At 37.8% G+C, this 27469-nt stretch overlaps 1 protein-coding gene across 3 annotated transcripts in view; it reads right to left on the bottom strand.

Annotated features, from left to right (window-relative positions):
* The window catches only part of PPEF1 (protein phosphatase with EF-hand domain 1), a 216405-nt gene extending 189172 nt beyond the window's left edge, over window positions 1-27233 (bottom strand). For 2 of the 3 annotated variants that reach the window (XM_074192697.1, XM_074192695.1), the window contains exons 1-2: window positions 27087-27233; window positions 26182-26409 (exon numbers count right to left, since the gene is read on the bottom strand). The gene's annotated coding sequence lies outside the window, so the exon portion shown is untranslated. The remainder of the gene's footprint in view (window positions 1-26181; window positions 26410-27086) is intronic. The other variant, XM_074192696.1, reaches the window with a different exon arrangement.
* Between the last annotated feature and the right edge of the window lie 236 nt (window positions 27234-27469).

Consider the following 27469-nt stretch of genomic DNA (forward strand, 5'->3'; position numbering starts at 1 on the left):
TGACTAAGCTGCTGACTTCATTTTCATGTTTTTCCTGCATCTCTCTCCTTTCTTTTCCCAGTTTTTCTTCCAACTCCCTCATTTGATTTTCAAAGTCATTTTTGAGGTCTGTCATAGCCAGAGCCCAATTTCTGTTTTTCTTGGAGTCTTTAGATGTAGGAGCTTGTGCTTCCTCATCTTCAGACTGAGTATTTTCATCTTTCTTGGGCTCATTTGCAAAATATTTCTCAATAGTCTTCCTTTTGTTTCTCTGCTTGCTCATTTTCCCAGCCTGGGCCTGGTTTTGGGGTGCTTTCTGAGCTTTTGGGGCACTCCCACAAGGGTCTCAGTGTGTGATGCTCTGTCCTTCCTCCCGGTCTGTGAATGACCATAAGCACCCCCCCACTCTGCCACGGGGCTGAGGTGGGGGGGCTCTGCTGTTCTGTGGTGGTCCTAGACTGGGATCAGGATCTCAATGCGGTCAGAGCCCCAGAGTCCTGTTCCAGAGGCAGAGGACAGAGCTCAGCAGTCTCTTTCTCTTCACTCCCCTCCCTCAGCTCAATGAGCTCATGCCCTGGAGGCTCCTGCTTACTGGCTCCACCTGCTTCTGTTTCCTGGTCTGGGCGAAAGACCTAGCTGCTGGCTGTGTGCCCCAAGGGCTGGGCTCCCCGTGCTTGCTCTGGCAGAGGTCCCCACTGTTCCCCCACTTTGTGCCCGGTACTCCCTGGGGTGCAGCTCAGGAGACACCCCCGCTGCTGTGAGCTGAGACTCCCAGCACCCTGGGGCTGCCTCTGCGAGGCTGAAGTTCTTTCACTCTGGCGGACCACCCCTCTGGCAGGCCGCCCCTCCGACCCCGGAGAGCAGAGCCTTTCTGCTCTTTTCCAGGTTACATTGAGTAGGAGAACTGCTTCACTGGGTCCCTTTGTGGGTTCTGTCTCTCGAAAGTTTAGTTAGAGTCCTTAGCTGATGAGTTTTATCAGAGAGGTCCTAAGACTGGATCCCTTCTTGTCACCATCTTGGCTCCACCCCATGATAAAAGATTTTAAAGGACTCTGATAACTTAAAATTGCTATATAAAAGCTAGCTATTAATCTAAGATTATTTGCCCTATATTTGTTATCATTAAACAATAGCAGAGGGATGTCCCACTGGGATCTCATACTTGACATGTCCAAAATAGAGATCTTCAATTTCCTCCATAAATTTGTTCTTTGGCCAAACTTCCCTATGTCTATTGAGAGTAACTCCACTCTTTTAGTTACCCAGATAACAATCCTGGAGTCATCCATGAGTCTGTCCTCTTTTCTTATATTAAATCACTTGCCTTATCTTGTGGGTTCTTACTCAACAAAATCTCTATACAAGTAGAACCTCAGACAAGGAAAAGTTTTTTGAAAAATTTGTCTTGCAGAACAAATAAAAATGTACAGTATGAACATCATGTTTGGCCTTGAATGGATTGCAAAGGGATGATGCTCAACTAGAGCAATGTTTTGGATTTATTTTATTGCTATCCTATGTCAATCAAAGGCACCTCACACAACACCATTTCTACTTCAATGCTATCTCCATGGACTGCCCCTTCTCACTATTCACAATCATCCCCTTTGCTCATGCCCTCATTACCTCTTCCTGGACTGTTGTATAGCCTCCTAATTGGTACCTGTGATTCATTCAGAAGTGAACATAAAAGGGGAAAAACATCAGTGAGTCAAAACATGAAAGTAATTCTAAAAACTGAAAAATAAGTGAAGGCATTAATGTTAGTCTTACTTTTAGTAAAAGTAGCCTAAGAGAGAACACTCCTGACATGAAATTCCCAATGTTCTCATGGAAGGAGATTCTCTTTCCAAACAATAACCCTTCCTCCTCCTCTCATCTCCCTTATGCCAGTTACAACTCTTCTCAAAGGTAAAGTATAGGTTAATTTGATTTATTTTCAATTTATATTAAATACTAATAATTGCTATTGTATTTCAGGTGCATTAGGGACAAAAAACTTACTTAAAATTATAAAAAAAATATTTTTATATGAATATTTTGGGGGATGTTGTACAAATCATCCAACTTTGCATTATTTCCTATGGAAAAATTTGCTTTTGCAATACGAACAAATCATATGATGAACAGAATCTCTGAATGAATTGAATTCATAAACTGAGGTTCAACTGTATCTGCCTTGTTTATCTCTACATGCTAAGAAAGTAGTCAGAATTTCTGCCCATGCTCTGAACTGAAAATCAGAGTCCTTCCCTTATACCCCATATTGGCCTTCCAGAAAGAGACTTCCCAATCTCTTTCACCTGAGCCAGTAATGTTTTATGCTGAGGGTGGGGCTCTGATAACTCTGTGGTATCACCCCTTCCCCTACAACAAATAACTGCTTAATGCATCATTACCTTGCCTCTGGAGGACTATACAGAGTATGTTGTTAAGTTCTTTGCCCAAAACAAACCTATATCATACAAATTAATTTTATGAAAAGGAATGGATAATCCTGGCTTCATTGAGTCTCAAATTATCTTTCAATTTGACTGAAAGTCAAAAGAAGGCATAATAACCCAGGGACTCGGCTGGAAGATTCTGCCTTTCACCTCACAGGGTATGTCAGCAGCTCTAAACCTACCCAGTTCTGCCAAACTTCAACCTATATAAAATGAAAGCTAAAGGTGAGATCCTAATGCTTGCTTTTTTCTTTCTGAAGGAAGAGAAATTTACTTGTGGCTAGACTATAGATTCAACAAAAGTCATTTCTAAGGCATTTTGCAAGAGTTTGGTCTCTGGACTATGAATTATCTGAAGGGAAAGAAAGGGAAGGTTCCCACAATTTTTCTACAGCCTTCTTGGATCACACAATATGCTTAATGAAGCAACAGAAACTGTCTGGCCACAGAACAAGAGATGCCACAGCTTTAGACTGACACAGAGTCAGGAAGAGAATGTGGCAGTGATAAATCAGTACTGGAGCTTGAGGAATAGGACAACAGTTTCAGCTAGAAGCAGCACCTGAGATGGATAAAGAGCCAGTCAGTAAAACAGAGTGAAAAGAAAAATGAGCTTCAACAGGTGATAAGAAGAGTTTACTAGAGTCACCATCAGGAAGTATAAGAACCTTTGTCTTGCAAATCCAGCTGTCTACAAGAGAGTCTCTGGGGAAGCCAAAATTTATATCTCTCTCAGTATGTCCAGTGAGTAGCTGCACCCCCCCCCCATCTACAAATCTTCTATCCCTCAAACTTCCTCTCACTAGACAAGATATCTTTGCTATGTATCTGTCGTGCTCTCTGCTGGACACTTTCCTGTCAGTAGTCACCATCTTCTCCAGCTAAACTGAAATTCTTGGTTAAAGTGTGGCTAATTTCCTTCAGAAAGAATTTGTCTTAACCATCCAGGAAGGCTTAGGTTAGCAGATCTCTGAAACTTGGGAGTTTTGGGCAACAGGGGGCTAAACCCATTGAGTAGTGACACAAAATTCAGGGTCATTATAAGCCTCTAGGAGCTTACCAGATTCCCTTAGAGCCCCAAATCAAAAATGGAGCATGTCAAAGCTCTCATGTCAATGAGGACCATCAGTGGCCCTTACAATTTCAGCTTGAACAATAGAGACTCAATCTTAATTTAAATTTAAACAAAAAGGAAAAGAACCTAGGCCTGTACCCTAAAAGTAACAGAAAATGTATACACTTATGCTCCCTTAGAGTTCTCTCATTTGCAAAGCCCAAACTTCTGTTTCTGGCATCAAATTCTCTGTCTTTAAACTTCCTTAATTGGATTCAATCCTTCATTTTTAAACTCTTGCTCTCTTTTTCCCCCTCCCTCTCTCCTATTTATATAGGTGAGGGTGGAAATAATGTTCAGAGGAGGATGGCAGTTTAGAGACAATCCAGATGTACTCTCTCAACCTTCCCCTCCAAGCAACACTAAAATATATGCCTCAAATCAAATTTTGGAAGGACAGAGTCAACAAAAGGTCAGGATGAGACAATTCTCTGGCCTGAGAGAACTTAGGAGGTCAATAGAAGCCACAGACTGGAGGCCTGTCCCAAGTTCACACATAAGACAGAAGCACAGTGGTCGCCTTAGCAGCAGTTTCAGGAGCTCTCATCCCAAAGCTAGTAAGAAGGTCAGACAACTGATCATAAAGAGGTTACGGGGACTCTTCACTGGCTTTAGGTACAGCTGACACTTACTGACATTGATCAATTGACATTGACCCTGATCATATGTCATTCTGGGTCACAGTTCTAGGGCAAAGAGGTTGCTGGTAGTGGGTTGGTCCCAATGGAGCAGGGGCCCTTGTGGCAGTCCCAAGACCAAGAGGAGTACTAGTGCTGGTGGTTGCAGGGTAGCAGGAGCCCTTCTTGGACAGACTAGAGTATAAACCAAGAGATCAGTGGCCGCATCTCTCCTTGAATCACACTGCTGTGGAAGCTCTGAAAAATTGTAACACCCTAAACTAGTTCTAAAAACAGAAGCACAAAAAAGCCTGAAGCTTGAGATAGTACTTCCCCAACCCAACTTTAACATAAAGTTCAAAACTAAGAAATTAGCTTTGGAAAATTAACAAATAAACTAACAAAAGAATTTGACCATTAAAAACTATCACCAGTGGCAGGGAAGTCCAAATAAACTCAGAAGAAGACAAAGTGAAAATCATTACTAAAAGCCTAAAAAATGCTAATTTGACCCAAGAACCAAATAATTCTTGCAGGAGATAAAGAAATATGAGTGGTAGGAGAAAAATTTGGAAAAGAAATTAATCAGCTTGGTAAAAGAAGGACAAAAATTCATTGAAGAAAAGAATTTCTTAAAAAGCAAAACTGGCCAAAGGAAAAAAGTGATACAAAGGTCACTAATGAAAAAATTCCTCAAAAATTAGAATGTGACATCTGTATCCTGAGAAAGAATTGTGGAGTTTGAACAAAGATCAAGGACTATCACCTTTAATTTTTTTAAAATGTTACCTTATTATGTAATTCTGCTATATCTCATACTGTATGTTTCTTCCTTAAGGATATGATTTTTCTCTCATCACATTCAACTTAGATCAATGCATACTATAGGAATGATGTAAAGACAAACAAACTGCCTTCTGTGGGAGTGGAGGAAGGGAAGCAAGATTGGGAGAAAAATTGTAAAACTCAAAATAAATAAAACCTTTCTAAATTTTTTTTAAAATATTAGAATGTGGTAAGTGGAAGCTAATGATTCCAAGGGATATCAAGAATCAATAAAAAACAAAGTAAAAAAGAATTTTTAAAAGAATATGTTAAATATCTAACTGAAAAAATTACTGATCTGGAAAATAGAAAGGAAGGAGGAAGAAACAAAAAAGTAGATCATAGCTGTGAATATGAATGGGACAAACACATCCACAAAAAAGAAGTGGATCACAGAATGGACTGGAAACCCAAATCCAATAATAAATTGTTTACTTGAAATAGAAAGAAATGGATGAGGCGGAGCCAAGATGGCGACAAGAAGGGATGCAGTCTTAAGAGCTCTCTGAAAAACTCATCAGCTAAGGACTCTAACTAAACTTTCGAGAGACAGAACCCACAAAGGGACCCAGTGAGGCAGTTCTCCTACTCAAGGTAACCTGGAAAAGAGCAGAAAGTCTCTGCTCCCCTGGATCCGAGAGGCAGCCCACCAGAGGGGTGGCCCGCCAGAGCAAAAGAACTTTAGCCTCCCGGAGGCAGCCCCAGGGCACTGGGAGTCTCAGCTCACAGCAGGGGGGGGAGTCTCCTGAGCTGCACCCCGAGGAGCACCGGGCACAAAGTGGGGGAACAGCAGGGGAACTCTGCCAGAGCTAGCATGTGGAGCTCAGCCCTCAGGGCACACAGCTAGCAGCATGGTCTTTCCCCAGCCCTGATCCAGGAAACAGAAGCAGGCAGAGCCAGTAAGCAGGAGCCCCCAGGGAATGAGCCCATTTTGCTGAGGGAGGGGAGTGAAGAGAGATTGTGAGATTGGTCCTCTGCCTCTGGAACAGGACTCTGGGGCTCTGACCACATTCAGATCCTGATCCCAGTCTAGGCCCCCCCCATAGAACAGCAGGCCCCCCCCACCTCAGCCCCGTGGCAGAGGAGGGCGCTTATGGTCATTCACAGACCAGGAGGGAGGACAGAGCATCACACACTGAGACCCTTGGGGGAATTCCCAAAAGCTCAGGAAGCACCCCCAAACCAGGCCCAGGCTGGGAAAATGAGCAAGCAAAGAAACAAAAGGAAAACTATTGAGAAATATTTTGCAAATGAGCCCAACAAGGATCAAAATACTCAGTCTGAAGATGAGGAAGCACAAGCTCCTGCATCTAAAGACTCCAAGAAAAACAGAAATTGGGCTCTGGCTATGACAGACCTCAAAAAAAGACTTTGAAAATCAAATGAGGGAGTTGGAAGAAAAACTGGGAAAAGAAAGGAGAGAGATGCAGGAAAAACATGAAAATGAAGTCAGCAGCTTAGTCAAGGAAATCCAAAAAAATGCTGAAGACAATAGCATGCTAAAAACCAGCTTAGGTCAAATGGATAAAACAGTTCAAAAAGGTATTGAGGAGAAGAATGCTTTAAAAAGCAAAATTGGCCAGATGGAAAAAGAGATAAGAAAACTCTCTGAGGAGAGCAAATCCTTAAGACAAAGAACAGAATTCAGGGAGATTGATGAATTTAACAGAAATCAGGAATCAATACTTCAAAACCAAAAAAATGAAAAATTAGAAGAAAATGTGAAATATCTCATTGAAAAAACAACTGATATGGAAAACAGACTTAGAAAAGATAATTTTAAAATTATTGGAATACCTGAAAGTCATGATCAGGAAAAGAGCCTTGACATCATTTTCAAAGAATTACTACAGGAAAATTGCCCTGATATTCTAGAAGCAGAGGGCAAAATAGAAATGGAGAGAATTCACCGATCCCCCAGAGAAAGAGATCCCAAAAACCCAACCCCTAGGAATATTATAGCCAAGTTCCAGAACTCCCAAGTCAAAGAGAAAATATTACAAGCATCCAGAAGGACACAGTTCAAATATCGTGGAGCTGCAGTTAGGATCACACAGGACTTAGCAGCAGCTACATTGGAAGCTCGTAGGGCTTAGAATACAATATACCAGAAGGCAAGAGAACTTAGAATGCAGCCAAGAATGAACTACCCAGCAAGGCTGAATGTCCTCTTCCAGGGAAAAAGATGGACTTTCAATGAACCAGGGGAATTTCAAAGGTTCCTTTTGGAATGGCCAGAGCTGAACAGAAGGTTTGATCTTCAGATACAGGACTCAGGTGAAGCATGGAGATTGGAGGAGAGGGGGGAAATAGGAGGGACTTAATGAGGATGAACTGCATGTATTCCTGCATAGAAAAATGACACTGATAATACTCATATGAACCTTCTCAGTTAATAGAGCAGGTAGAGAGAGCTTTTATAGTTGAAGCACAGGAGAAAGCTGAATTTGAAGATAAAATATGGTGTAAAAAATGGAGTCAACAGAAAAAAGGGAAATGGAATGGGAGAAAGAAAAAGGAGAGGGGGAATAGTCCAAGATATTTCACATAAAATTTTTTTCTTTATCACAATGAGCTATTGCAATGATATGGAAGGGGGGAGGCAAGGGGGAATGAGGGAACCTTTGCTCTCATCAGAGATGGCTAGGAGAAGAAACAGCATATATACTCAGTGGGGTATAGACATCTGGAGTAAGAAGGAGCAGGGAGCAGGGGGAAGGGGTGGGGATGTGAATAAAGGAGGAGAGGATGGATCATGGGGGGAGAGTGGCCAGATATAACACATTTTCTTTCTTACTTCTTGCAATGGGCTGGGATTGGAAGGCTTGCCCAGGACCACAGGGCCAGGTGGATTCTGGGCCTAAGGGGTAGTATGGGGTCTCAAGGCTTCTTGACCCCAGGACCAGGGATCTGTCTGCTGCACCACTCAGCGACCCTACAGCAGAGTCAGAGTGAAAGGAGAGAGAAAATAGAGTACATGATAGTGGAGAAATAAGAAAGGAGGGAGTTGCGATCAGCAATGGCAAAGGTGGAAAAATATGGAAATAACTTTTGTGATGGACTTATCATAAAGAATGAGATCCACCCATGACAGAGTTGTTGGTGTTGGAACAAAGACTCAAGCACATTTTTTGTTATTATTATTTGGGGGGGGGGTGCAGGGCAAGTGGGGCTGGATGGCCTGCCTGGGGCCACATAGCAGGGTGATCTTTGGGTGTCTGGGGCCGGATTTGGACCCAGGTGCTCCTGGCTCAAGGGCCAATGCTCTGTCTGCCACCTAGCCACCCCTACTATTATTACCATTTTATTTTATTTTGGGTCTTTTTTTTGATTCTTTTTTTGGTTTTTGCAGGGCAGTGGGGATCGGGTGGCTTGCATGTCACACGGCTGGGTGATTGTTGGGTTTACAAGGCTGGATATGGACTCAGGTGCTCATGGCTCCAGGGCTGGTGCTTCGTCCATTGCGCCACCTGGCCATACCTGCAATTATTACTATTATTTTTTTTTATTTTAATTTTCTTCTCTCCTCTTTACTTTTTTCGCCCAAGCAAGTCTATCTATATTCATGGGGAAGGAAGGGTATTTTGTTTACTTGTAAACAAGAATATTTTATTAATGTAAAAAAACATTTGTACAAAATGAGAATAAAAAATAAATTAAAAAAGAAATAAAGAAATAGAAAGAAATTCAGAGTTAAAAATAAAGGGTTAGAGTAGAATCTAATATACTTCAGCTAAACTAAAATTAGGTAACAATTATAATCTCAGACAAAGTAATTAAAACTAATCAGAAATGGGGCAGCTAGTAGATAGAACATTGACCCTGGAATCAGGAGGACCTGACTAATATGACCTCAGACACTTAAAAATTGCCTAAGCTGTGTGAACTTGGATAAGTCACTAAATCCCATTGCCTTAAATAAATAAAATTACAAAATTATAAATTTTATAAATAAATTAAAATTTTTATATTTTATAGTAAATTATAAATTTTATAAATAAAATTATTAAAATCATTTAGAAAAGAACTAAGTAGAAGAGAAATCAGGAAAACTATAGACAATATAAAAAATTTTCAGCAAGTTTCTCAAAGGCCTTATTTTTCAAATCTAGCCAAGTCAAATTTATAAAAATAATAAATCATTCCTCAATAAATGATCAAAAGATACAAACTGGCAGTTTTTAGAAGAAGAAATCGATCCTTCATCCATCTGACTCTTAGCCTTCCAAAGTGTATGCCTACTCTAATCTTGTCCAGGCATTTAGAGATAAAAAGTTTCCCCTCAAAACTGCCTTGGCTGCATCCCATAAATTTTGATATGATGTCTCCTTTATATCATTTTCTTGGATATGATTATTGATTATTCTATTATTTGCTGTTTAATCAACCCATTATTTGGGGGGTGGGGCCAAGATGGTGACTGGAGAGGATCATTTCTTAGGTGCTCTCACTCAAAACTTATAAGCTAAGGACTCTAACTAAATTTTTGAGAGACAGAACCCACAGAGGGATCCAGTGAGGCAGTTCTCCAACCCATGGTAACCTAGAATAGAGTGGAAAGGCTCCTCTCCCCAGGGTTAGAGCAAAGGAACTTCAGCCTTCCAGAGGTAGCCCCAGGGTGCTGGGTGCCACAGCTCACAGCAGCGAGGGCAGTCCCCTGACCTATACCCCTGAAGCACAAGGCACAACTTGGGGGACATTTGCCAGAGTGAGCTTGTGAATCCCAGCGCTCGGGGCACACAGCAAGCAGCTTGGCTGTGGTAGCCCAGATCCAGGAACTGGAAGCAGACAGAGTGGGTAAACAGGAACCCCCAGGGCATGAGTGCTGAGCCTAGGGAGGGGAGCAGAGAGAGACTGCCAAGCTCTGTCCTCTGTCCCTGGAACAGGACTCTGGGGTTCTGACAACATTCAGATCCTGATCGCAGTCTAGGTCCCCCATAGAACAGCAGGGCCCCCCCAACCTCAGCCCCATGGCAGAGGGGTGGGCTTCTGGTCATTCACAGATCAGGAGGGAAGACAGAGCCTCACACACTCAAAAGCTCAGGAAGCACCCCAAAACAAGGCACAGGCTGGAGAAATAAGTAAGCAGAGAGGAAAAAAAAGGGGAACACCATTGAGAAATACTTTGCCTGTGATCCCAAAAAGGATCAAAACACTCAATATGAAGATGAGGAAGTCCAAACTCCTGCATCTAAAGACTCCATGGAAAAACAGAAATTGGGCTCAGGCTATGACAGAACTCAAAAAAGACTTTGAAAATCAAGTGAGGGAGATAGAAGATAAGTTGGGAAAAGAAACGAGAGAGATGTAGGAAAAACATGAAAATGAAGTCAGCAGCTTAGTCAAGGAAATCCAAAAAAAATGCTGAAGAAAATTGCATTTTAACAACCAGCTTAGGTCAAATGGACAAAACAGTTCAAAAAGTTATTGAGGAGAAGAATGCTTTAAAAAGCAGAATTGGCCAGGCAGAAAAAGAGATAAGAAAGCTCTCTGAGGAAAACAAATCCTTCAGATAAAGAATGGAACTGAGGGAGATTGCTGATTTTATGAGAAATCAGGATACAATACTTCAAAATCAAAAGAATGAAAAATTAGAAGAAAATGTGAAACATCTCATTGAAAAATTAACTGATATGGAAAACAGATTCAGAAAGATAATTTTAAAATTATTGGAATACCTGAAAGTCATGATCAAGAAAAGAGCGTTGACATCATTTTTAAAGAATTACTACAGGAAAATTGCCCTGATATCCTAGAAGCAGAGGGCAAAATAGAAATTGAGAAAATCCACCGATCCCAAGAAAGAGATCCACAAAAAAAAACAACCCCCAGGAATATTATAGCCAAGTTCCAGAACTCCCAAGTCAAAGGGAAAATATTACAAGCAGCCAGAAGGACACAATTCAAATATCGTGGAGTTGCAGTCAGGATCACACAGGACTTATCAGTAACTACATTAAAAGATCATAGGGCTTGGAATATAATATTCTGGAAGGCAAAAGAGCTTAGAATGCAACCAAGAATCAACTACCCAGCAAAACTGAACATCCTCTTCCAAGGAAAAAGATGGACTTTCAACGAACCAGGGGAATTTCAAATGTTCCTGTTAGAATGGCCAGAGCTGAACAGAAGGTTTGATCTTCAAATACAGGACTCAGGTGAAGCATAGAGAGTAGAGGAGAAGGGGAAAATATGAGGGACTTAATGATGATGAACTACATGTGTTCCTGTATAGAAAAGTGATACTGAGAATACTCGTATGAACCTTCTCATTTAATAAGAGCAGGTAGAAGGAGCTTTCATAGATGAAGCACAGGAGAAAGCTGAATTTTGAAGATTATAATGTGGTGTAAAATTGAGTCAATAGACAAAAGGGAAATGTAATGGGGGAAAGAAAAAGGAGAGGAGTAATATGCTAAGATATTTCATATAATAAGATTTTTTTATTACAATGAGCTATTGCAATGATATGGAAGGTGGAAGGCAAGGGGGAATGAGGGAATCTGCTCTCATTAGAGGTGGCTAGGAGAGGAAACAGTATATATACTCAATGGGGTATAGACATCTGGAGTAAGAAGGAGAGAAGGGGGATGGGGGAAGAGGGGGATGTGAGTGATGGAGGAGAGGATGGACTATGGGGGGAGAGTGGTCAGATATAACACATTTTTTTTTTTACTTCTTGCAAGGGGCTGGGATTGGATGGCCTGTCTGAGACCATGGGGGCAGGTGGATGCTGGGCCTAAGTGGTGGTATGTGGGTTCAGGGCCTCTTGGCCCCAGGGCTGGGGATCTGTCTGCTGCGCCACTCAGCTACCCTATAGCAGAGACAGAGGGAAAGGAGAAAGAAAATATAGTACATAGTAGTGGAGAAGTATGAATGGAGGGAGTTGCAATAAGCAATGGCGACCGTGGAAAAATATAGAAGTAACTTTTGTGATGGACTTATGAAGAATGTGATCTACCTGCAACAAAGCTCATGGTGTTGGAACACAGACTAAAGCACATTTTTATCATTATTATTATTATTATTATTATTATTATTATTATTATTATATTATCATTATTATTTGGGGGGTTGCAAGGCAAATGGGGCTGGGTGGCCTGCCTGGGCCCACACAGTTGCGTGATTGTTAGGTGTCTGAGGCCGGATTTGGACCCAGGTGCTCCTGGCTCAAGGGCTAGTGCTCTATCCACCACCCAGCCACCCCCCCCTAATATTATTATTATTACTACTATTTTTTTTATTTTGGGTCTCTTTTTTTTTTATTTTTGCAGGGCAATGGGGTTGGAGTGGCTTGCACAGGGTCACACAGCTGGGTGATTGTTGGGTGTCTGGGGCCGAATTTGGGCTCGGGTGTTCCTGGCCCCAGAGCCAGTGATCTGTCCACTGTGCCACCTGGTCATACTTATTATAATTATTATTATCATTATTATCATTATTTTAATTTTTTCCTTTCTCCTTTATCACTCATGTGGATCAATATTTGGGGGGTATTATGTTTATTCTTAAACAAGAATATTTTAGTAATGTATAAAAAAACATTATTTGTACAAAATAAGAATAAATAAATAAATGAGTAAAATAATCTACCCATTAAAAAAAGAAGAAATCAAAACTATTTTAGTCACATTAAAAAGTCTAAATTAGAGAATGAGGTACCACCAGCACATCTAATAGCAATGAAAATGAGAGGAAAATAGATACTGTAATGAACTACTGGTGGCGTCTGGAGAACAATTTTGAACTAGACCCAAAGGGCTATAAAACTATGCAAATTCTTTGGCCCAGCAATATCACTATTTGGTCTGTAGCCCAAAGAGATCAAAGAAAAAGAAAAAAGATCTATTTATAGCAGCTATTTTTGTGGTAGCAAAAATTGATAATTGAAGGGATATTTGTCATTTAAGATTCCTTAATTGAACAAATTGTGGCATATAATTAATGTTATATTATTGTACCATGAGAAATGACAAGAATGTGGTTTCAGAAAAACATGGTAAGACCTATAGCAACTGATGATAAGTGAAATGAGAAGAACCAAGAGATTATTGTTCACAGTAACAGTAGTATTGTAATGAAGATATCTGTGAAAGACTTGGTCTATCTAATCAATACAATGGTCCAAGACAATTCAAAATGACTCATGATGAAAAATGCTATCTATATCCAGAGAGAGAGCTGATGAGCTTTGAGTACAAAATGAAGTATAATTTTCTCACTTTATTTTTATTGCTTCTAAAAATGGTTAATATGAAAATATATTTTGCATGATTTCACATTTATATTGTTATATTGCTTGTCTTCTCAGTGAATGGGGGAAGGAATAGAAAAGGAGATAATTTAGAACTCGTTTTTTAAAAAGAAAGTAAAAAATATACAAATAATAATTTTTTTAAAGAAAATTCTGAAAAAGTTTATAAATGAAAAGGTAGATATAAAGTAATAAAGTATCCATGCTCAGGGGAAAATTTTTTACCTTTGACATTCCTCAGTGCTAGTTCCTGTCCATATATGATTCAGAGCTACTTTAACTTCCATTTCTTTTGCCCCATGTTATATGTAACACTTTTTCCCAATACATATTATGTATTGGAAGTTCTTGTTACTTCAAATCCTTTAAGAATTTATTTATATTAGATTATGAGACTCACTATTTCTTTTTTTTCTTTTTGCAATGCAATCAGGGTTAAAGGACTTGCCCAGGGTCACTAGTAAAGTATCAGGTGTCTGAGACTGGATTTGAACTCAGATCCTCCTGACTCCAGGACTATTATTCTATCCATTATGCCACCTAGCTGCCCTAAAATGGCTCACTTCTATGTATTTGTGTTAATCCCCTATATAGTTTAAAATCCCTTATTAGAGATTTCTAAAGCAAAGCTTCTTTCCCCAAACTAAATTCTCACTTTTATTCTTGCTGCATTGATTTTACTCATTAAAAGGGTTTTTTTAAATTTTATTTAATCTAATTTGCTTATTTTTCTCTTTTATATTCATTTCTTTATATTATTTGGTTAAGAATTCTACTCTGACATTTTCTGAAGGTCAAGGTCACTTTTTCCACCAAACCGTTAGAGAAGAAGGAATTGTGAACTGATCCAACCATTCTGGAGAGCAATATGGAACTACACCCAAAGAGAAATAAAACCAATCATTCCCTTTGATCCAGAAATACCAATTCTAGGTCAGAAGAAATCATAAAAAAATGGGAAAAGTCCCACATGTTCCAAAGTATTCATAGCAACTCTTTTTGTAATGGTAAAGAATTGGAAATTGAGGGGATGCCTATCAATTGGTGAATGGTTGAACAACATATGGTTTATGAATATTATGGAATACTATTGTTCCTTAAGAAGACATGAATGGTTGAACTCTGGAGAAACATGGAACAAATTACAGGCACTGATGTTGAGTAAAGGGAGTAGAACTGAGATAACATTATAGACATTAACAACATTCTGAGTTGATCAACCTTGATGGATGCAACTCAGCAGTTCAGAGAACTAGGACAACCTAGGAGATCTGCTATGGACAGTGCTATACAAATCCAGAGGAAGAAAAACAAAACAAAACAAAACAAAAGTTTTCAGAATCTGAATGAACAAACACTACATTCACTTTTTAAAAATTTCCCTTATGTTTTTGTTTTCTATCTCATGCTTTTCTCCCTTTTTCCTTAATCCTAATTCCTCATACAGAAAATGACTAATCTGTAAACATGTTAAACATATGTATGCACAATATTCACCAGAATGTCTATGTGCTGAGGGGAGGAGGATGGGAAGGAAGGGTGGAAGAAAATTAAGTAATTTTAAAATATGCATACACATGTGAATGAATGTTGAAAACTTTCATAACATGTAATTGAAAAATAAAAATATCAATTGGAAAAAAATAATAGAAGAAAAGGGGCACAAGGAGGAATTGGTGGCTACTAGGGACCAAGACATGATCTAAACATAAGTGATAAACATTCTGGATAACAGACAAACCAAAGAGCATCATTAGAAGCAACTATCAAAGGGGTTGAGCAAGCAAAGACCCAAAATAAGGACAACCTCACTATGTGCACAGACAGCCAACTTGTCACCAAAGGTATCAATGACTGGATTAACACCTGGAGAAAAAAACAGCTAGAAAACAAATAATAAAGATGTTGTCCATAGAGACCAATTCACTAAGCTGGATAATATGACTTGGAACATGAATGTTGAATGGAAGTATGTACCTGCTCGTTCAAAGGTTGAAGGCAATACTGCAGCTCAAAAATTAGCAAAAGAAGCATCTAGGAAGAAGTGAGAAGACTTAATCAATATTCACAGATGTTGAAATTTAGGTTAAAGGGTCACTCTGTTTAATTTTGCAATATTATCTCCAAATCATTTTCTTTACCTTTTTCCCCACTTTGTGTTGGAGTTGTAAATTCTAAAGCTATCTTTGGACATTTTCTTCATATGATTTCTTGGTTTTCTATATGCTATTTTAAGTTTTCTTTCATAATACAAACCAAAAAGAAATGCATACTACAAACAGCTGTAGAAATTGTTCACATGTACTAATAAAAAAATAAAGGAAAGGCAGATTCAGATGTACTCTGACTTACTCAACTCTCACTCTAGATCCTAGAAACCAATCAAGACTGCTTGGTTGTTCACACAACTCAGTATATGGGAGTCACCAACTTTTCCTTCAGGTAGTATAGACTGTGAAACAAACCTTTCTTTCATCCCTAAATATGCTTTGTGATTTGATTCTAAAGGACCTTTAATATTTATCTTACTTGTACCCTAAAGTTTCCTACTATCATCTGACTTATTGATAATATCAAGATGCTTGCTTAGACCGTGCAATCTGCCTTTATGTCTTATATCTTTATGTCTTAAGACTTTTAGAACTTAGAAATGCCAATAGGTGAACTCTCTTAAGTATATTGTCTTTCTTGCCCCTCCCTCAAGTGTGTCCTGGACTATAGATTATTTTTCTCTAGTTGCTGTCCCTATTGCTAAGCTTAGCACTTTGAACTTAGTATGAATAGAAATTCAATAAATGTTTTTTCATTAATTTTTCATGTCTGGCTTATGACTCCCTGACTCTTCTAATAAATGCCATTTTTACTTTATGAAACAAACAATTTTTTTTCCATTTAAGAACAATTTTAAGTATGTGACAAAGGTAGGGACTTTAGGGACAAGGAGGGACTTTAGGGAAAAAGAACAAAATGAATGTTGGATGATTTTCTTATCAGTAATGATGATGTTGAATATTTCACAGTTAAAATTTCTTTTTCTTTTCTTGGTAAAATGTTCTTCACTTTTACAACTCCAGATTTTGATTACTCTTAGAAGTTTCTTATAGATTCTGTATGTCAAAGTCAAATAATTAAATTATTCCTATTAAAAAAAGCAATTCTACCCTGAACAATCTTTCTGAAAGGTATTTCATTCCATTCTTCTTCTTCTGTTGTCTTTCTGTAATTTATTGATCAAACTTTCCCTTGTTTTCCATCTATTTATATGTATTATCTCCCTTACTAGATTAGGAATTCTATGAGAACAGGAACTAGATTTTCATCTTCTTTACATAACTCACAATGTCTCAGGTATGATATATGCTCAAAAATATTTGTTGTGTAAGTGAATTAACATATAATTTTTTTTACAAAGAAAGAGAATTCCTTTCCTTAGAGGGAACCTGTGAAAACAAAAGAATTAAGTACATAAGAACTAACCAAATACATATTTTTCTGAATTTGTTCTGACTCTTCTGCTTATTTGTTAAAAACCAGAAAAAGTTGAATGGTTTTTTTAAAAAGTTAGATATGCCATGGATTTAGGCTTCAAGCAAAACTGCTCTGAATTGATCAATTTATAAATCCTTCCTTATTAAAGAGAGACATAGGACACAGGGAATTAGTCTTTCAATTCTTATGTGAAAAAGAAAACTACCCCCAAAAGATAAAACTTGTGCCCAAGGGAATGAAGGGATGACTTATAATTCTCATAATAATCTAAAAGGGCCAACACAGTGGGGAGATTGTTTGATATCTAGGAACAGATATGTAGCCTGATAAAAGAAGATCAAGTCACATAACACAGTTACATAGAAGAGTGATCAGAACAAAAACAGGTAGAATCTGAAAGATTCTATCTGGAACCTCAGCCGAATGGGAATAACTCCTCTCCATTTATATTCCTTAATATTGGTGTGTACTATATAATTATAAATAGGTCAGATGGCTTCAGATCATAAAGCCATCTGTCTTTGTCTATTTAATAATGACAACTGCTTTTCACTCATCATATTTAAAGCTTAATTCTGGATTTCAAAACAATAAAGTATATCAGGAAAGCATAAGTCTGCTCTTTTATAAAAATGATATGTTTGTAAGACAGAATTCCATTTATAAAAAAATTAAAATGAACTTAAATCATTTATATTACCTGTTTTTTCTTGTGCTTGTTCAATGCAGAGGTTTTCCTCACCAGTCTTTCCAAGAAAAACAAAAACAACAAAGCATCCCTTTTCTCAGTTATCAAACTATGGTAGGTGAACAGATCAGAAAAAGGGTAGGCACTTTAGCTCTTTTGAAAGCACTAGAGCTCACCGCCTGCAGTGTTTTGTGTCTTCCTGACATCTCTGCAGTTATTTGCAGGGAGTTTTCTAATTAAATAAATGAAAAGATAAAGAATTGCTTTCTCTACTTTTCCAGACTGAAATCAGAGCACAGAAGTACAGATAAAATACTGGCCTATAGCAGTGCTGCAAAGTACTGCAGCTGTGTGTTCACTGCTCTACAGAAAAATCGAAAATCACAAGTCTGTACATAAGGAGATGAGATTAAGTTATCTGCTGCAAATCAGCAGTCACATGTTCACTTCTAAGCTATCCCTTTCAAGGGGGACAACTTTTGTTTTTTAAGAATCAAATCACAAACCAGTGCAAATTATACAAGAGGATTTTATTGCCTGAAAAAAGTATATTTCTCTAATTATATGTATCTGAGTATATGTATGTTTGTGTAATTATATGCACACATACATAAAATTAGATATACATACTTTTTCAGAAATAAAATTTTTTTCATAATTTGTACTTCTATATGTATTTATATGTATGTACACACACACACACACATATATATATATATATATACACATACATAGCAGCTAGGTGGAGCAGTGGACAGAGTACTGGGCTTGGAATCTGAAAGACTCATCTTCATGATTCCAAATCCTGCCTCAGACACTTACTAAATGTATGAGCCTGGACAAGTCACTTTACCCTCTTTTCCTTAGTTTCCTCATCTATAAAATGAAGTGGAGAAAGAAATAGCAAACTTCTCCAGTATCTTTGCCAAGAAACTCCCAAATGGGTTCACAAAGATTCAAACAACTAAAATGACTATAAATGGGTACTACTCATATTTCCAAGGATGGGCCCCCATTTGGTCAGTTCACTCTCAGGTCCATATGCACTTCGGACACAAAGACAAAACTGTGATAACACCTGTTCTCAGACAGCTTACATTCTACTCAGGGGATACAATATGTAAATATGCAAGTATACAAATGGTTATTTGAAGTGCGAGAACACATTAATGTAACCAAAATAAGTTTCCTATATGAGATGGAACATAAAGCAAACCTTGAGGAAAAATTGGGATTAGATTTAGATTAGAGGCAAAGCCTAGAGAGCTACCTTCAAGACACAAGCATGGAGATAAACAGGTAAGCTCAAATGGCTGGCCTTGAAGAGATAAATCTGGAAAAGGAAGCCCTGGCTTTAAAGGTCAACTAGAGATTGTGCATTTTAGCCCAGAGACAATAAAAAAAGAGAAGATTTTGGAGGAGAGGAATGACATAGTCTCATTTGTGTTCTACAAAGTTTATTTTGCCATGTTTATGGGACATTGCATAGGAGATAGGGAAACTAAGAAATAGGAAGAATAATGAGAAGACTATTGCAATAGTCTAGGCAGTAGGCAATGAGAGCTTGAGATGGTACAGAAGTCCCATGAGTGGAGAGAAAGGAACAAAGGTAAGGAATTTTTTAGAGGTAGATTTGGTAAGCTACTGTAAGAGTTTATATCTATCTATGTATCTATATGTCTATATATCTATATCTATCTATACATATATATACATATATACATATATGTATATATATATACATACACACACACACACATACAGGGAATTAGAAGTCTCAAAGATGTTTTCTAAGAATGTGAACCTGAGTGACTGGAAAGGTAAAGTTTTTGTGGAAGATAAAATCAAAAGAAATTCTTTAAAGTATAAAAACATGGAACTGACCTAGGGAGATGACTCAATTTGATTTTGGTGGGCATATTAAATTTATAATGTCTCTCAGACATCACATGTAATTGGAGATGTCCACATGGTGGTTCTGGTCTGGAGATAAAACTTGGACATATAGGGATCCTTTGGCAAAAAGAAGATTGTTAAACTCAATTGAACTGATGGGATCACTTTTAGAGAAAGTATAAATATTAAAGACAAAGGGACCCAAGTCAAGGCTTAGAATATATCCATTATTAGGAGAGTGATATGGGTGGGTCATCTAATAAAAGTTAGTAAGAGAAAGTAGTTGAACAGATAGGAAGTAACTAGGAAAAAGCAAAGTTGAAGAAGAAGATAATATCCATCAGGAGGGATGTGGCTAATACCCTCAAAAGCTAAAAACATCAGGGATAGGAGAGAAGGAAGGAGGAAGGGACAGAATTTGGAATTCAAAACTTTTTAAAAAGTTTTTTAAATTGTTTTAATATGTTTTGGGGAAAAAATAAAATATTAGATTAAAAAATCTAAAACAAGGTCTAGAATTAGAACTGAGAAAAGGCTACAGAAGATTTAGCAATTAAGAAATTGGCTAACCTTAAAAAAAAGCATTTTCAGTTAAATAATAATAAACCAGGATTCAGGGATGAGAAATGAATGAGAGGAGAAGACATGGAAAAAAAGCATCAAAATGTTCTGTATTTCTTGAAGTCTTGTACTGAAAAGGTAGCAGATTTTAAAACATTTCATTCCTATTTTAACTTTTCTTATTAATTAGGGACTAATTAGGCCCAATGTTGATAATCTGGAGTGATGAATGTAGGAAAGGGGGAAAGTTTAATATTTTTTCACCATTTCTAGCACCTTTCCTTTCCATCATGCCTCTTTGCATGGGATCTGGAACAACAGCCTCTTCCTTGCTGATGGTAAGTAAGACTAGGGTCTAGTTAAAAGTTAGCAAAGGGTATGAAATAGCCATTTTAAAAAAGTAAAAAGAAAAAACAATGATATCAGGGAACTTGCCTGTTCTTAGCCTCACATAAAGGTACATCTTTTCCTTATTGTGTGTTTGGAGGGGCAAAGGGAGCTGATGCGAGAAAGATATATTGAGCCAGATAAAATCATTCCTCCCTTATCTCCCTATCCCCATCACCAGTGATCTTCAGTATTCATTTACTCCTCAGACTCTTGGGGAAAGCCCACCTCAGGATGATAGGTCTGGTATCCCCAATAAGTGAGAGGTGGTGGATGTTTACAGTGGTATCTGCCTTCCCCTGCTGATAGGTACTTTCTCATGCCCTACTTCATCCTACATTGTGGGAATTTGAGGTGGAATGGTGAAGTAGATGATAGATAGAGGGGATCCCAAGACCTAGTATTTAAAGATTGGGCCCAACCATGGTTCACCTTGCTTCTTCTGCTTCCTGACTCAAATGGGAGATACTCAGGATTCTGGCACTGTGGAAAATGTGATACAGGTATAGTAGAGGGAAAAGAACTCTGCTTCTGAAGTCAAGGGACCTGGATTCAAATTTCACCTCTTATTACCTATAAATAGTAAGTTCCCTGATTCTCAGTTTCTTCATCTATAAAATGGGGTGGAGGGCAGGGAGTGAAGGAAGGTGGCAGTTGGACTAGAGACCTCTAAAACCCCTTTCAGCTTTGAATCTTTGGTCCTCTGCCTGAATCAGGCCTCCCCTAATTCTGAATTAACACATTCCTGAACCCAGGATGCTGAAAGTCTTATCCTTTCTTTGTCACTCTCCCTTGTTGGGTCAGAGCCCTCCAGTCATGACTAGGAAAAAACCTATAGCTATTCTTAGCAATCCAAAATTTCGGCTGCCAAAGGGATCTTTATTCCTAGTTACAAGTGCAGTCCTAAGAACAGTTCTCCAGTAGCACTGACAGTGATTTTTCAGACAGAAATGTTCCTATGTTAGTGACAAAATATGTGCGTTTTTAAATATAATCTCTCTAGGAACTTCAGTCAGGAATTTAAAGCACTCTACCCAAAATGATTTCATAATTGTAGATTTAACTGCTCTGGAAGCTCGATTCCTTTGTGTTCACTGTGGAAAAATGAAATAGAAAGTCAAGAAACCCCTTCATTTTGCTGCTATTACTTTTTTAAAATTACAAATGTATTTCTTGCTTTTTGTAATTCAAAAAGTAAAAGAACTGGCATCATCTTAAATCTACCCTGGAATCTCACTATCATACTACTTACTAGAGTAGACTTTAGTCCATTTGGGGGCCTATCAAAAGGGCTTTAATTATCAAGGAATAATTAAAAGGGAATTGATAAAGGACCACTCGGTGGTGCATTGGATAGATCACCTGGAGTCAGAAGATCTGAGTTCAAATGCTATGTCAGATACTAGCTGTATGAATCTGGGCAAGTCAACTTAACCCCACTTGCCTTAAAAAAAAATTGATAAGGTAGTATAAGCAGGTCTTGTTTGGTTTCTGTCTTTGCAGTCCCAGCACTTAGCATATGACTTCATATATAATAGGCATTATTGTTGAATTCAGTTGTATTGAAAGTGATTTCCCATGGCATGGTCCATGACTATGAGTTACTGATATACCTAAATTCTTTTTAATTTTGAATAATTCTCTTGTTTCTTTGGAAAAAAAATTCTAAGTTGACAATCTAGCTTAATTTTTGTGTTTCCCAAAAAGATAGCCAATCATTCAACAATAATGAATACAACTCATCAAGGGACACCTCCAAAACAATGGTTACATCTGTACATGAGCAATGTGTAAGATAAATGGAATGTAATTGCTGATTCCCAAAGTTGTTTTAGTTATAGTTCTGTTATACAGAATACATTTAGATGTAGAAAGGTTTCAATGAATAAACAAGATGCCATTTATGCTCTTAACCCTTTAGGAGATGTGAATACTATTTTGATTAAGTCAAGAAGGAAATAACTCTAGCCACATTTGGGAGAAGCAAGGTCTTCAATAGCTAAACCTTTATATATATGAATTTAAGAGGTCCAAGATTTTGCAAACCAGGAATCATCTATGGAGGAAACATTCTACAAGAGGAAGGGAAAGGGGAAAGGGAAGGGAATGGAGGAAGCACATTGCCAATGTAGCTTTGCAGGGAAACAACTATACTAGTAGAAGAAACTGCATCCAGTAGCTCACTACCATTGTACACTATATAAGCCCACTTTTGTTGTGAACACTAGTGAGTCAGCCATTTATGAAGCACCTATCGTGTTTCATTGAACCATGCAAACCTCTTGACCCAGCAATACCACAACTAAGTTTATATATTAAAAATATCAGTGAAAGAGGAAAGGATTCCTATGTCCAGTCAGTAAGCTGGACTCTATGCTAAGCACTGGAGATGCAAAGAAAGTTGTCAAAGAATTTACAATATAATGAGACAGTATGTAGACAACTATGAATGGACAAGATATATGCAGGAAAAATTAGATTTTATCTAAAAGGGAAGGAATTAGCAGTGGGAAAGACTTCCTACAATATACACAATTTTAGCTAAGACTTGAAGCTAGGGAAGCCAGGAGACAAAAGTTGAGGGAGGAGAATTCCATGAATGGAAAATGGAGTTGAGAATCGGAGTAACTTGTTTCATAACAGAATAGGAGAGTTGGGGATGTAGAGAATTAAAAAACTGGAAAGGTAGAAGGAAACAAGTTATAAAGGGTTTTAAAAGTCAGACAGAGGGTTGTATTTTGATTCTGGAGGTGAGAGGGAACCAATGGAGTTTATTGAATCAGGGACATATCCAGACCTGCAATTTAGTAAGATCAATTTGACAGCTAAGTGAAGGATGGACTAGAGTAGGAAGATACTAGAGGCAGGGAGGCCAACCAGAAAAGTATTACAATAGTTCAGCAGTGTTGTGATAAGGATCTGCATGAAAGTGATGGAAGAAATATCAGAAGAAAGTGGAGGGTATGTGTATATATAAGAGATATTACAAAGCTAGAAATGACAGGACTTGGTCATAGAATGGAAATAGGGGTGAGAGCAAGTAATGAGTTGAGGATACCTGGGTTTCAAGTTTATGCTAGTACTTTAAACAATAAAAGGGGAGTTGAGAAGGTTTTAGAGGAAACCTAATGAACTAGACTTTAAACTTGTTGAATTTAAAGCATCTTTGAGACATCCAGATTTCCAATAGACAATTGGAGACTCAAGACTAGAAGTTAGAAAAAGAGGAAAGGCTGAATAAATAAATCTGAGAATCAGTATCTTTTGTGAGGGAATCAATATGTATGTTGGAGTCCTCTAGAACATGAGGAAAAAAGCTAAGAAGAAGAAGAGAAAGAATGCAGGCCAGGGCACCGAACTAATTGTGAATAAGAGAACATCCTGGAGGTCAGAGGATAGTGCAACTAGAATCTTGCTTGGGAGGCAAATATAGATCAAGTGAACCTCAGAAAAGGAGAGCTTACCAAGTGATAAAAGAAGAGGAAGATCCAGCAAATGACTTTGGGGAGTAAAGAATATTCTAACCTTTCTACCTCAACTGGTGAGTTGGAGGGGAAAAGTAAAAGTTAGATCAATGCTAGAAAGAGGTGCCAGGGAAGTAGCATTAATCTGGAGAGAACCAAGTCTTAGTGAGAGGAAGAAGATGGAAGGAGTTTTCAAAGAAGAGGTTTGCTAGAAAGAGATGCCAGGGAAGTAGTATTAATCTGGAGAGAACCAAGTCTTAGTGAGAGGAAGAAGATGGAAGGAGTTTTCAAAGAAGAGGTTTAAGATGAAAGCAAATTTGTTCCCTTTGAAGCACACATTCTAGAGAGCATAGTGATAGGAGTATGTAGTTTTAGAGTGGAGAAGAAAGTTTAGAAAAATGAGAATAAGGGATCATGCAGTAGGGGAGTAGGGGAATAGAGAAAGAGGTTTGAATAGTGATAGTTGGGGGTCTCATAATCACTGGGATGGGGAGGGTAGGACAGGATGGAAGTCTATTAATAATAATAATAGCTAGCATTTACACTATGCATTAAGCTTTGCAAACCCTATAAAATTATTATCTAATTTTATCCTCACAACCCTGGGGATAGGTGCTGTCATTATCATTCCCATCTTCCAGATGAAGAAACTGAGGCAGAGTTTTAAGTGAAATGTCCAAGGTCACACAACTAGTATATGTCTGAGATCATATTTGAACTCAAGACTTTCTGACTACAGAGTCAATGCCAATGAATGAATAAGGGTAAGTTATAAATATTCCTAGGGGTTCAGTCTCAAGTTAAAAAAAAAAGATGAAGAGCTCCCAGGGAATTAGGCACAATTATGTAGTTAGAAAGTTGGAAGTGTAGAGATAAGTTCAGCTGATACAGCTGCTGAGGAGAACTCAACGGAATGATGTTTTCCTCCTTTCTGGAAAGAATGACCTCTGGTTTATAGAAGGAGAACATTTTGTAACTACTGTTCTTAATGTCAATTGAATAAAGCCCATCGAAGTTTTGGCATAAGGTAGGTGCCCTCTACCTTGAGGGCAGTTAGCTAGCTAGATCAGGTTAATCTGATCTAAAGGGGGATCAAATTTCACATCTTGATGTCAGAATAGAAATGTTCTTTCCAAATTCATCCCAGGTATAGTTGAGATTTCCTTGGCCCCTTGCAAAATGGAGGCTGGGTCTTCTGGTTTTTGATCAGTCACTTCAGTTACATGTGCTGAATTAATAACTGCCAAGACTGAAGTCCTACCAATGAAAACAAACCAAATCTCTTCCCACTTAGCCAACTAAAGTTATAACACTTCATCTTTGAGGCTTGGTGTCAAGAATCATTGCAAATAACTGTTTTTTTCCTATAAATAGCTTACTTTCACCGAAGTTTACTCCCCTGCTATGATAAGCCATCTAAATTAAGGATTGACCTTGATAACTTTTCTTCTTTCTCTTCAAGGAAATAAACAGGTCCAAGCATCCTTCTTATCATCAGTGTGAAAAATCTAACTTCTTCCCCACAAAATAAGATTCCTCTCTTCTCCAATTTCTCCATTTTTTCAGACATCACATAATCTGTGTAGTTGTGTATTTTTGCGTTCTTCCCCCCTTGTTTATTTATTTTCCAATTTTATGCAAAGATAGTTTTCAACATTTGTTCTTTTGCAAGTTTTGAGTTCTACATTTTTCCACCACCTTCCCCATGGCAGCAAACAATCTGATATAGGTTGTACCTGTAAAATCATGAAGTACTTTTGAGTTCTGAGAAACTTAGTTAAGATACAAACTGGTTTTTAAGGATCACATTCTTTTCCACAAACCATAACATTGTAAATTATATACTGCTCGTTGACTTGTAACATATTCAATTTTAATCAGAGATTATAAAATAGTTTTCCCACATAGGCAAGAAGTATCTTGTTTCTGCACCTATAGACTAAGGGCTTTTCAATAGTTCAACTTCTGGATGCTTTCAAGATTTTAAGGAGGATTTGATTCAAGATGCTCTTAAAAGGAGTTTGACATAGAGAGGAACCACCAAGAAGATGTAGTTTCAAGTTCCCACACCCCCTCTATAATGGATAGGTGAACTTTGACAGGTCCCTTGATCCCCAAACTTTCTTACCATTGCTCCAAGACTCTAAATTAAAAAGAAGGTGCTGACCTACATTGGTAAGAGAGAATTTCCTTGCTTAGGTAATCCCTATAATCATGAAATTACAGTTCCAATCTCTATCTCCTACATTTCAAAAGATAATTAAAAGTTACTAGAATGAAGATTATGTATAAGAATTATTTATATCCTCATATATACACTAGATTCATGATAGCTTTATTTTATTACAAGAACAACCCAGACAAATTCAAGTACTGATGAAACCATTGACTACACTTGTCTAAGTGTCCATTTTATGCTAAAACATAATTAATTGTAATTGCATTCAATCTTTTGAATTTGTTTACCTTGTGAATGTAAATCAGATTTCCAGCTTCATAGGTGTCTCATAGAGGTTCAGAACAAACTTCTTACACTCACTTTAGTGAGTAATAATAGTATTTTTAAATACTGCTTCTATCCGTTCCTTGAATTTCTCAGTATTTGCACTCTTCACATATCTCAGTTTTGCACATGACATGATTTGGTGACAGATCAATCTCAGTTTCTCATTTTTTAGTCTCTTTGTGTAGGAGCTACAACCCCAAATAATGCAAGAAAAAAAAGAAACATGATTATGCTTATTGGATGCCATGTCAATGAAATGCACATTTACAATAATAAATCTAAGAATATATGCATTGGCATCATCTTCAGAGTCCCTGCCACAGGGGCTGTGTTACAGGTGGCACCACATTTTTGTTGGTGGTGATGGTGTTTTTATGTAGACCATTGATTTCATCAGCATAGGCAACTCCCAAGAGGAAAACTCTATTCTTTTATGTAGATCTAACTTAAAGTCTTAAAAGAGTTGGCCATAGTAACACAGATAGATTTGAATCTTTATTTTCTTGACTACTAGGCTAAACCCCCCATCACTTATGCTACAAAGAACATGCAATATAATAATTTTAGATCATGTTATATAATAATAACCTTTTTATTGTTATTATGAACTTATTTCTGACATTTCAGATATTAAGATGTTTTAAACCAAATCTAAGACAGAGCCATCCCACCCTGTGATGAGGGTCTTTTGTAAAACAAATAAGATAACATAAACCCCATAAAACAAAGCATTTATAATTGTTGAACCAAAGCATGATCTAAACAAATTAAGCATGGGGGGGGGCATAATATTTTACTTCATGGTTTCTATTCCTACACAGATTTTGGTTTCCTTTCAATTAATCTGATTCAATAAGTGTCTTACCCTTCCCTCTAAGATTTATTAATCTCACTTATGTTCAAGAAAGATGAATTCCCAGATCTCCACTTTGACTGCTGTTGAATCTTTTGGCCTGACCAGCAGGCTTAGGTCATAATCCATTGCAGTACTTATGGATCTTATTTGGAAAGACTGCTTTCATTTCTGGAATCTTCTGAAGGAAAATTCTAGAATGGTTCTTTGGTGGGTTACCTTGACAATCCCACAATGTTAGAAGGAGACAGCAAATCCTTCCTTGAAAATAAGGTTTTGATTAATCATGTTCTGCTATCCAAAGGATGAATTTCCAGATGCTTAATTTCTCCTTTTTCTTCTTGCTATGTGTAGTCAGACATTTTGCTACACATGAATGTGGGAAGGGAAGGAAA

This window comes from Macrotis lagotis, chromosome 6 (genome assembly GCF_037893015.1).
Source record: "Macrotis lagotis isolate mMagLag1 chromosome 6, bilby.v1.9.chrom.fasta, whole genome shotgun sequence".
In the NCBI taxonomy this organism is placed as follows: Eukaryota; Metazoa; Chordata; class Mammalia; order Peramelemorphia; family Peramelidae; genus Macrotis; species Macrotis lagotis.